Source organism: Canis lupus, chromosome 6 (genome assembly GCF_011100685.1).
Source record: "Canis lupus familiaris isolate Mischka breed German Shepherd chromosome 6, alternate assembly UU_Cfam_GSD_1.0, whole genome shotgun sequence".
In the NCBI taxonomy this organism is placed as follows: Eukaryota; Metazoa; Chordata; class Mammalia; order Carnivora; family Canidae; genus Canis; species Canis lupus.
This window is the reverse complement of record NC_049227.1, coordinates 56,751,265-56,763,510: the sequence shown is the minus strand read 5'-3', so window position 1 is coordinate 56,763,510 and position 12,246 is coordinate 56,751,265. Positions and strand designations below refer to the sequence as shown.

Below are 12,246 nucleotides of genomic sequence, written 5' to 3'. Positions count from 1 at the left end.
AACACCAATAAAAAATAAACTTATAAAAAAAAAGAATTGAAATATCACAGAAAAAAATTATTTTTAAAAGATTTTATTTATTTATTCCTGAGAGACACACAGAGAGAGAGAGCGAGAGCGAGAGAGAGAGAGAGAGAGAGGCAGAGACATAGGCAGAGGGAGAAGCAGGCTCCATGCTGACGTGGGAATCGATCCCGGGTCTCCAGGATCACACCCTAGGCCCAAGGCAGCGCTAAACCGCTGAGCCACCGGGGCTGCCCAATCACAGAAAAAAATTAAAAGTTTAAATACTCTGTAATCCTACTCTCAAAGATCACCCATTAGCAGCACAGTCTATCTCCATCAAGATTTATTCTTAAAAAAAATTATTTTCTATACATATACTGAGTATATATGTATTTTTAACTTAAAAATTAGATCATACTATACATATATTTGAGAATTTTTAAAATGCATCTCAATCTTCTGTCCTTGTTAGTATTATGTAGTAGCCTAATTAATAGTCTCCTAGAGAGCTCCTCATCATAATACCCAGAACATATGAATGTTATCTTAAATGGCAAAAGAGGCTTGGTGGATTAACAAGGATTTTGTGATGAGTAGGTTATCCGGATTATCTGGATTGGGCCCATCTGAAGATACTAAACTCTTGGCTTAGAAGAGAAGAAGAGGCCACAGAAGACAATGCAAGTAATACAAAGAATGCAATTCAAACAGCTGGAAAAGGCAAAAGAACAGATTCTGCCCTTGAAAACAGCCCTGCCAATATCTTGACTTTAGCCTAGTGAAACATTTCAGACTTCTGGCCTCCATAACTATAAGAGACTAAGTCTTTGTTTTAACCTAAGTCTGCTAATTTATTACAGCAGCAATAGGAAATGTAGCAATAAATATACAGCATATTACATTAGCTGTATAACATTCTATCATAAGAATGTACCGTATTTTATTTAGCAACCCTTTTTTTTTTTTAAGATTTTATTTATTTGACACAGAGAGAGTGAGTGCACAAGTAGGGGGAGCAAAAGAGGCAGAAGCAGGCTCCCCACTGAGCAAAGAGCCTGATGTGGGGTTCGATCCCAGGACCCTAGGATCATGACCTGAGCTGAAGGCAAATGCTTAATCGACTGAATCACTCAGATGCCAAATTTAGCAATCCTTTATTGACAGCTACTTGAGTTGTTTTCAATTTTTTTATTATTATATACTAGGTGCCATGAATACCTCTAAACATACCTTTCCATATTTCTGTGGTTCTCTAGGAGTTATTCCATAAAATAAGAGATCAAGAAATGTGAAATTTCAGTGTGCCTGCCTGGCTCATTTGGTAGAATGTGCAGCTCTTGATCTCGAGGTAGTGAGTTCAAGCCCCACACTGGGTATAAAGATTACTTTAAAAATAAAAGAAGGAAAAAAGAAATGTGGTGCACCTGGGTGGCTCAGTCGGTTGAGCATCTGACTCTTGATTTCAGCTCAGGCCATGATCTCAGATCATGAGAACAAGCCCTTTATTGGACTCATGCTGGGTGTGGAGCCTGCTTAGGATTCCTTCTCTCCCTCACTCTCCCCTCTGCCCTTCACCACCCACCTTGCCCTCCCTGCCCATATGCATTCACATGCACTTACTCTCTCAAAAAAAAAAAAAAAAAAAAAAAAAAAGTGATATTTAAACTTTTTGCAGATATACATAGAAAAAAATTAACCTCCAAAATGGCTGTACTTATTTTTTTACTCACAGGCACTACATTCAAGCTCTTCTCTCCTTCTTCAAAGTTCTCAACTTCTGTTAAATCAGTTTCCTGGTTTTCCTTCTTTAGTGGCTACTCTTTCTGTTCTTTAGCAGACTCCTCTTCATCAGGTCATTTCTGAAACGTCAATGGCCCCCAAAGATCCCATTCTAACCTGGGCTTTTTCCTCACTACATGCACTTCCAGAGCTATCTCATCTACTTCCTTTTACCCCCAATTACTACTTATAAACAAAACAGAATTATTACCTTCCTTTCCCTCCAAAATCTACTCTTCAACGGTTCCATTAATGCTGCCACACCAATATTTACCAGCCTAGAACAGATACATGGAGGTCATTCTGACTTCTCCCTTATCCTCACTCCACATACCATAGCTCTAGAATCCCCTAAGATTCTCTCTCCCTATCAATTACTTGAAACAGGAATACATCAATTTTCAACTATATTACTTTACTGTGTGTTTTCCCTATCTTAAGTCCTGTGCCCCACTGTACCAGAACAATCTTTCGGAAACTCACTTCCGATTTGTCACTTAACTAGACCTTTCACAGACTGCCCGTTAGACTGTAGAATAATAGAACCAATCAGGAAAAATATATGGTATGGCAACGTCTTCTAAAGTTAAACACATATCTGCCCCATGACCCAGTAATTTCACTCCTAGTTATTTATCCAAGAGAAATAAGAAAAAGTATGTCTATAAAGAGACCAATAATCAAGTGTTCATGACAGCTTTATTCACAAAAGCCAAATGGCAGAATGGATAAACTATATCATAGTTATACAATGGATAACACACCAACTAAAAAGAACAAACTATTGATATGTGCAAAAACAGTTAAATCGGTTAAATCAAAACAAAACATGGTTGAATTTCAGAAACATGTTGAACAAAAGAAGCCAGACAAAAAAGAATACACACTTATTCTATTTTTATGTAAAGTTCAAGAACAAGAAAAACTACTCTGTGGTTAAAAAAAAAAAAAAAAAAGAGCAGGAACTGACTAAAAGAACCATGAAGGAGAGGGTGAGAGATGCACAAAGGCATATGCATTGATCAAAACTCACTGCATTGTATAGTTAAGTTCTATGCTATATATAAATTTACTCCAAAAACTTTTAAAGCAAATATTAAGATTTAAAATTTATTTCACTCAGTATTTTCCCTTACTAGTTATAAAAAGCCTCAAGATTGAGGGGCACCTGAGTGGCTCAGTGGTTAGGTGTCTGTCTTTGGCTCAGGTCATGATCCTGGGGTCCTGCAATTGAGTATCACATCAGGCTCCTCACAGGGAGCCTGCTTCTCCCTCTGCCTATGTCTCTGCCTCGCCTCTCTCTGTGTCTCTCATGAATAAATAAAATATTAAAAAAAAAAAAAAGCCTCAAGATTTAAGAAAACTATTCACTTACTTTTCTTTTTTACAAAACCATCATCTCACTTAGAAACAATGTATCAACTGTGCCTTCCCCTAGTTTGTAAATTTTGTGAAAGGATTTTATCTAGTGATCCCTGGGTGGCGCAGCAGTTTGGCACCTGCCTTTGGCCCAGGGCGCGATCCTGGAGACCCGGGATCGAATCCCACGTCGGGCTCCCAGTACATAGAGCCTGCTTCTCCCTCTGCCTATGTCTCTGCCTCTCTCTCTGTGTGTGTGACTATCATAAATAAATAAAAATTTTAAAAAAGAAAGGATTTTATCTATGTAGAATAGATCATCATTATCTTCCCAATACTTATCATTATGTTAGACATTGGAGATGCTCAATATGTGTTATCTTGGTGGTTCTTAATGACTTATTGACAATTTTATAGCTTCTTTGTATTTCTAGATCACTTACTGATTCATTTTTCTGATCTTGTATGTTAACACGTAAATGTACCATCATATTTGACAACCTTTATAAACTTTGCTCATTGACGGTAGAAAAGAAGCTTCTCCACATTTTCAAAAAGGCAGTCAAGTCTTTAACTTTGTGCTCATCCCTTACATGTATTTCAGATAAATATTCAAAGGCATTAGACTTTCCATGGGCTTATTCCCTAAAACTCATTTTCAATTTACTTTAAGGGGAATTTCTGGGTGGCTCAGTGGTTTGGCACCTGCCTTTGGCCCAGGGCACGATCCTGGAGTCCCGGGATTGAGTCCCACATCGGACTCCCGGCATGGAGCCTGCTTCTCCCTCTGCCTGTGTCTCTGCCTCTCTCTCTAGGTCTATCATGAATAAATAAATAAATCTTAAAAATATATATATATTCAATTTACTTTAAGCTCTATCTTCTCACCATCGTGTCTTCTTAACTATCTTAATTTCTAGTATACCTGGTAGCATTAAACTTTTCTCTCATGCAGCTCATTTAAACATATTATATAATTGTTCATTAAAACTACACTTTTATCCAGTATCTATTAACATTGATCTAACAAACTTACTAAGCATAATTCATGAGAATGTTGGATTCATTTTTAACATAGCAAAAGATCTGTACTAGGCCAAAAAAGAAGACAGCTATTAATCTTTTGAACACCAACTGAAAATAAGACAAAATTCCCATCTTCACTTCTGTATCAGTGCTTGCACTTTGCTATGAAAAACAAAAAAGAGGAATGATCAATAATAAAACCAGTTCTGTTCCTATCTCTCATCTTCACTTCTGTATCAGTGCTTGCACTTTGCTATGAAAAACAAAAAAGAGGAATGATCAATAATAAAACCAGTTCTGTTCCTATCTCTCATCAAGGTCTCTTCCAAGAACACAGGAATTAGCAGGTCCTCAAGGAGAGAGCCCTAATCATGAACCCACAAGACGATGAATAGCGAAACCAACAATGAAGACCAGATAATGGCCAGTTTGACCAGCTTTAGGGAACACGTTTCAGAGTACAACTGTCAGGGCTAGATTAGTACAAAGAACAATTAACAAGCACTAAATCCACATTATCTTTGGCCACTTAAAGGATAAACTGCAAATAGCACAGGCGGGGGGAAAGCTCTCTTGAACTACAGATACAATTTTAAACAGACCTAGAAATGGCAACAAATAAACACACCAGGAAATTTGAAATAATGAGAATGGGATGATCCTTTCTGAGCAAACATATGGGGCCACAGCGAACAAGTTCTATCTACAAAACACTAATTAACCTACATGCTTCCAAGAAAGAATTAGCATATGACCAAGATAGACAGTGATAACTGCCAGTGTTATCTTTTATTTATATTTGAATTTTATATGCAAACAGAAGGAAAATAATTGGTGGAGGAGCAAAAAAGGCCACTGAGAATTGTGGGCAGTGATAAGCAAACTTTTACATTTTACAAAACTTGTCAGAAATTAATTTGAAGAGCAAAATGGGGCTGGCAGCCTTTGGTGTCAAATAAGGACATTAAGTAATAAAGACAGTAAGAAATCAATAAAATACCACCACAAATTTCTTATGAAAAAAGATATTTTAGCACATAAAAGGGCGGACACAATTTAAAGGTAAATACTTTAATTTGTATAAATTTAGCCTAAGAGAAAATAAATTATATTGAGAATAGTATTTTCATTTCATTGTAAACTTTATGGTAAAAAACTGTCTCAAAGACCTTTTGGAAACCTAGAGACTTAATAAGTATTTTAAAGAAAATAAAGAGTACAAAGAACAAAGCTATTAGCGAAACTTAACATAAAGCTTTTAACGGGTGGTTTTAATTTATCAGTTTATGTTAACTACAAACTAAAATCGCTACAACTTTATCTTTAGCAATAGTTTCCAATATTTTCTAGTATATAATCTTTCTTCAAAATATTCTTCCTTCATGACCATAGTTGAAGTATTATTGACTGAAAAGACAAAACCACCATTATTTTTAGTAACTTTTATATGTTACAAATATGCAAGATTACTTATTCTTTCAATATTAAATGTTTGATGTCTATATGGATTTTTCACACCCCTTGCAGAGATCCACTATCCTGTTTCTCCAATCATGAATCCCCTCTTCACCAGGAGATTCCCACTTTATACAAAGTATCAGTTCACTAGACTGGCTTACCTTTGAAATCATTTCCAATCCTAAGAATGTACAATTCTGGGACAAGAACTTCTTGAAAGAATTTGGGGACTTCTAGAAAAATGACAGTTTGATCCAATATTTAGGTACTCTCCCTCCTGACACTCTACTTAGATAACAGTAAAGAGATTTAAAAGATATAGCCCTACAAGTAGAAGACAAGAGTGAACAGCAGATGGCAACACATTTTTGTATAAAGGAAAGCAGATGATGGACTTCCAGGTTAAGTTTGCAGATTGAACACACACATCTAATTTTCCTCTCTCCCCAAAACTCTACTAAAACAAGGATAAAGAAAATGATGTTGTTGTGTTCTGTTTTTAGCTCATAAACCATAAGGACAGAAGAACAGAAGAGATGACAGCAATAAAATTTTGGAAGCTGGAAAGAAGATGGAGGATTGGTAACTGACTTTGTTAAAGACAGCCAAATTACAAACTAGCAGTGCTGGCAACTCAGAACAAACCTAATTTATACTATACACTCCTCAAAAGGCTCCAGGACTGCCAAAACAAAGAGGGGTATGGGAGACTAAAGAAAGGATCAGGTGAAAGCTATGAACATTTAGAAACCTAGACCCCATTCCTCCTCAAGCTGCTGGGTGGCCCATCCTCAGTGCAGCAGCTGATTGGAGATTTAATCTCTCAAAAGGGTAAACCACACATGGTGGAAGACACAGGTATCCCAACAAAAAAAAAGCAAATTATGTGATCTTATATACTAAATGTTCTTTTTTTTAAAAAAAAAAAAAAAAAGGTTTTATTTATTTATTTATGAGAGAGAGAGAGAGAGGCAGAGACACAGGCAGAGGGAGAAGCAGGCTCCATGCAGGGAGCCTGACATGGGACTCAATCCCAGGTCTCCAGGATCACGCCCTGGGCTGAAGGTGGCGCTATACCGCTGAGCCACCCAGGCCCGCCCCATACTAAATGTTCTATGGTTCATTACCTACTCCCTTTTCTAGAGTTCTCAGATCACTGGCAACCAAACTGCTACCCTCCAAGAACAAAACTGAAAGATACTCTCTGGGAAATCTGGCCAGACCAAAGGAAAGACGCTAGAGTAACTCCAACAGTCCACCTGAACCAATGGTTTCAATCTTGGCCACAAAGGGGAATCACCTGGACAACTTTAAAAAATACTGATGTTAATCTATGGGGATAGAAATCAGAATATCGGTTGCCTCTGGGCAGGGAGTAAGGAAGACAAAGAGATATAAAGGAATTCTTTCTAAGGTTCTCTGTATCCTGTGTTGATGATATGGGTGTATACATGACAAAATCAAACTACACTTAAAATTTGTGTATCTTTCTGTATGCAATCATACCTAAATGTTTAAAAAATATTGCTACTTGGGTCCTAATCTGAGTGATTCAGTTGTATTTAGTTTAGCTGTGTGTTTGTGTATTTTTAAAGTTCCCCATATGATCCCTGGGTGGCTCAGTGGTTTGGCGCCTGCCTTTGGTCCAGGGCGCCATCCTGGAGTCCCGGGATCGAGTCCCGCGTCGGGCTCCTGGTGTGGAGCCTGCTTCTCCGTCCTCCTGTGTCTCTGCCTCTCTCTCTCTCTCTCTATCATAAATAATAAATAAATAAATAAATATTTTAAAAAATAAAGTGCCCCATATGATTCTAATGTGCAACCAAAACTGAGAACCACTGTTCTATGGAGTTCATAGAGTAAAACTGGAAGTAAGCCCCATCTACAAGCTCAGGGCTTCCAATCGGCTTTTAGTTGTCCACTCTCACTCATGAACAAAAACCAAGGATTATCAAAACTCTGAGGAGGATCTCTAGTGCTGAGGCTATGCCAAACAGAAAAAAAGTAACTTGGAGGAAACAAACTATGCAAGGAAAAAGAAAGCTTAAAGAAACTATCTTTAACATTCTCAGATAGATAAAAGAAGATAAGGCATTCGTGAAACAAGAAAGACATAGAAAAATACACAACTAAGTAGAAAAGAAGCCAAACCTACAGGCCTGCATAAGGGAATACGGTCAAAAGCTGATATGCTTCACTCATAGAACCCCAGGCAGGGTCAGGACTTGGGAGTTTCCAGACAGTATGTGGTCAGTCAGTGGGGACGAGGTATGGGGCTGAAGAGCAGGTTAGCAATTTAAAGTCTGCATCAGGGATCCCTGGGTGGCGCAGCGGTTTGGCGCCTGCCTTTGGCCCAGGGCGCGATCCTGGAGACCTGGGATCGAATCCCACATCGGGCTCCCGGTGCATGGAGCCTGCTTCTCCCTCTGCCTGTGTCTCTGCCTCTCTCTCTCTCTGTGATTACCATAAATAAATAAAAATTGAAAAAAAAATTTAAAAATAAAATATATATATATCTTTTTTAAAAAAAATAAAATAAAGTCTGCATCAAGGGCAGCCCCGGTGGCTCGGCGGTTTAGCGCCACCTTCAGTCCACAGCGTGACCCCGGGGACCCGAGATCGAGTCCCATGTCAGGCTCCCTGCATTGAGCCTGCTTCTCCTTCTGCCTGTGTCTCTGCCTCTCTTTCTCTGTGTCTCTCATGAATAAATAAATAAAATTTTTAAAAATTTTAGTCTGCATCAAATTTATAAAATATAGACCCTCTAGTTCCCTTCATTTATGTCAACTCATAAATTTATTCTCTAGAAACAGTGACTTGGAGAGACTCCAGACTCCCAAAGACTGGAGTGAGGCTAGGGTTGAAAGCCAAGGGATTAAGCAGAAGCTTGTATAGTAAATAGCAGCCCCTATCCACCCACAGCCCACTTCCTTTGCTCAGCTCTCAGAACAGTGCGAGCCAGTCATATTACCTCCCCCACTTTCTCCCCTGTCCAGTTTGATTTAAATGTCTTTTTTGCATGCTGCCAAACCAATTTTGATAATAGCACTTTTAGTGGAGGATAAAGGTCTCTTCTTGAGTTTCTACTTAACCCTCCTAGACTCTAAACCCCTTAAGGGCAGGGGCAGCATCTTAATCAGCTTTGTATCTACAAAGGCCTAACACAGTGATTTTCAATATACTCAATACTATATACTCCTTAATTGGTACTAGACTAGACACTAGACACCACACACACACACATACAGAACTTGGAAAACTAGAACATACAAAGTATAATTTGGATTCAGTCCTGAGTGAAGATTAAAGTCTTAAATAGCTGTACTTCTATATAGTAGCCACAAATGACATTTTAAAATATCATTTAAAGGGGATCCCTGGGTGGCTCAGTGGTTTGGCGCCTGCCTTTGGCCCAGGGCGCGATCCTGGAGTCCCGGGATCTAGTTCCGCAGAGGGCTCCTGGTGTGGAGCCTGCTTCTCTGTCCTCCTGTGTCTCTGCCTCTCTCTTTCTCTCTCTACATGTGTCATGAATAAATAAATAAATAAATAAATCTTTAAAATATATATATATCATTTAAAGTAACATCAAAAATTTCAAATAGCTAAGAATAAAAGATATGCAAGACTTCTACACAGAAAACTACAAAACATTACTGAAATTTTAAAAAGACTTAAATAAATACAAGTATATGCCACGCTCATATACTAGAAAACTCAATGTTAAGATACTCTCCAAACTGATATATATAGATTCAATTCCAATTTCCAAAATCTATTGAAATTGACAAGCAGAATCTGAAATTTATACGGAAATGCTAAGAGGAAAGAACTGACCAATATTTAAAAAAAACAAAGTTAGAGGCCTTATACTATCACATATCAAGGCTTATTATACAGTTACATTAATTAATAGTGATACTGGTGCAAGGATAACAAATAGACCAGTAAAACAAAATACAGTACCCACAAACAGATCCACACTTAAACAATCACCTGATTTATGAGAAAGTGTCACACAGTGCAGAGGGACAAGTATGGTACTTTATTTTCAAAAATGGTGCTAGGTCAAAAAGATATTCACCTGGCTAAAAGTGAATCTTGATCCCCTACAATCCACCTGAAATTTACTCGAAATTGCACAAATTAAATGTGAAAAGTAAAACAAAATAAAACTTCTGTAAGGAAAAAAACTTCTGTAAGGTAACATAGGAAAATATCTTCATATTCTTAGGCTAGGCACGATTTCTTAAATAGGGCACAGAAAGCAGTACTCAAAGAAAAACAGTAAATACATTTCATTGAAATTAACAATGTCCATCAAAAAAAAAAGAAAAAACACTATTAAAAGATGGAAAGACAAAATGGAATAAGATAAACTATGTATAGGTTACAGATATGGATATGTGTGTGTGTGTGTACCTCCCAGAAAGGGCTCTTATCGAAAAAATCCTAAAAAAATAAGACTCAGACATCTCACAAAAGACATACAAATGACCAATAAAAGATAAAGCCACAACCATTAGGAAAACACAAAATAAAACCACACTAATATATTATTGCACCTCTACCAGAATAGCAAAAATGTTTTGAACTGACAAGCATCAGCAAGAATGTGGGGTAATTGGATTACCATTCCCTGCTAATTAGCACAACCACTTTGGGAAAATGTTCAACAGTACCTAATGCTAGAGTTTTATCATTCACATACCTCACAAACCAATTCCACTCCCAGGTCTAAACCCCAACCTAGGGATCCCTGGGTGGCGCAGCGGTTTGGCGCCTGCCTTTGGCCCAGGGCGCGATCCTGGAGACTCGGGATCGAATCCCACATCGGGCTCCCTGCATGGAGCCTGCTTCTCCCTCTGCCTATGTCTCTGCCTCTCTCTCTCTGTGTGTGTGTGACTATCATGAATAAATAAATAAAATCTTAAAGAAAAAAAATTTTTTTAAAGAAAAAAAAATTTTTTTAATAAAAAAAAATAAAAATAAACCCCAACCTAGAAATACTGTTTCCTGAACTGCGATGGCACACTTAGTAAAAAAAAAAAAAAAAATTCCTTTACCTGCACTCCGGATTGTGCACTTTTTCTGTTTATTATTCTTCAATAAGTTTTCTAAGTTTTCTTGACACAAAGTTCTCAGAGACCGTAAGGCTAGTAGCGTTTTAGAACAGAAAAGGAGCTTCAGGTGAACTCAACAAAGTTTACGAATGAAATTAAAAACCAAAAAAAAAAAAAAAAAAAAAACTGCTAACACATATCAGTCCAGAACAAAAGTAAAAACCACCAACAGATAGCTTTTCTTGATTTTCAAGGAGCACTGGGTTTCTCTCATTTCAGCGAAGAAAGGAGTTTATTATTCTACAGTGTAACCCAAAGAAAAGATATCTGTGCGAGAAAATGCTGCTTTTTCAAAGTCACCTCTAACGGCAAAGGATACAGGGAAAAGCAAAGGAACCACTCCAAAGTTTTTAACTCTTCGTTGAAAGGATGACAACTGACTTAAGACGCTCCCCTCCCCTCAAAAAAAAAAAAAAAAAAAAAAAAAAAAAAGGCACAAAGAAATCACGGCAATTCTAAAGCAAACACCAACACCACAATCCAATGTACCGGAAATTCTGCGGTCAATCTGAGGCTTGCCCCGCTAGTCATGAGGTGATCCGGGCACGGGTGCGACCGCTGCCCGAGCGCATCCCTGGGGCTCACGCAGCACACCTGGCGAGCCCGTCACCCACCCGCCTGGAGAAACGCCTTGCGCAGAATCCCGGGGCCCACGTAAAGACGCCAACTTTGCAAGTCAGGGGCGCCGGCGGTCTCAGTCCGCGAAGACGCCCGGCGAGCACGGACTCCTGGCCTCGAGGGCGGGGCCGAAAGGTCAGCGTCCCCCGGGAGCCGCGGGCGAGCGCCCCCGAAGCCGCCCGGTCCCTCCGCCTCGCGGCGAGTCCAGTGCAGGCGCCGCCGGCGAGCTTCCTAGCCGGCGCCCACGGCGGGAGGGTCCCGGGCCGCCGCGGCCTCAGCGAACTTAGGCCCCGGCGGCGCCGAGCGCGCCCGCCCCGCTCGTGCGGCAAGTTCGGCGGCGGCCCCCGCTCGCCGCGCCGCGGCCCCGCCGTCCGCCGCGCGCCCAGCGGAACCCGGGCTCGCGGCCCGCCCGGCCTGGCGCGGCGCCCCTCACCTTGGAAACGTTGGGTGGACTCCGCCGTAAACATTAACTTCCCATCCAGCCGGCAGCCTCGCCGCCGCGTCTCAGCGCCTCGGCCCCGCTCCGGCTCCCCGGGCCGCCTTCCTCGCCCCCCGGAGCGCCGCGCCCGCCCGGCAGCTCAGGGCCGCCTCCGAGCCTCGCGCAGCCTGCGGGCGCCGCCGCGGCGCTGCTCCCCGACCCCCGACCCCCGGCCCCCTGCCCTGCCCGCCCGCAGGCTCCTCCGGGGTCCGGCCCGCCGCGTCAGGAAAGCCCAGGGCGCAGGCGCGGCGGGGCCTTAAAGAGACCGGCCGCCTCTACCGCATAATGGGTTCGAGCAGGTTAGGGGCCGGGCGGCCGGAGGAGAAAAGGAGAAGCCGAAGGGATTGGGCCGTGGGGGAACGGGGGCGGGGAAATCCCGCTCCCTCCCCCGCCTCTCTTTGAAAG

General features: G+C 40.7%; 1 protein-coding gene across 5 annotated transcripts in view; it reads right to left on the bottom strand.

Moving 5' to 3' along the window:
- The window catches only part of EVI5 (ecotropic viral integration site 5), a 194,722-nt gene extending 182,739 nt beyond the window's left edge, over positions 1-11,983 (bottom strand). For 3 of the 5 annotated variants that reach the window (XM_038541354.1, XM_038541348.1, XM_038541355.1), the window contains exon 1: positions 11,797-11,983. The gene's annotated coding sequence lies outside the window, so the exon portion shown is untranslated. Of the gene's footprint in view, positions 1-1,736; positions 1,754-11,796 lie in introns of those variants that run through there. The other 2 variants (XM_038541350.1, XM_038541351.1) reach the window with 2 other exon arrangements.
- Positions 11,984-12,246: the final 263 nt, after the last annotated feature.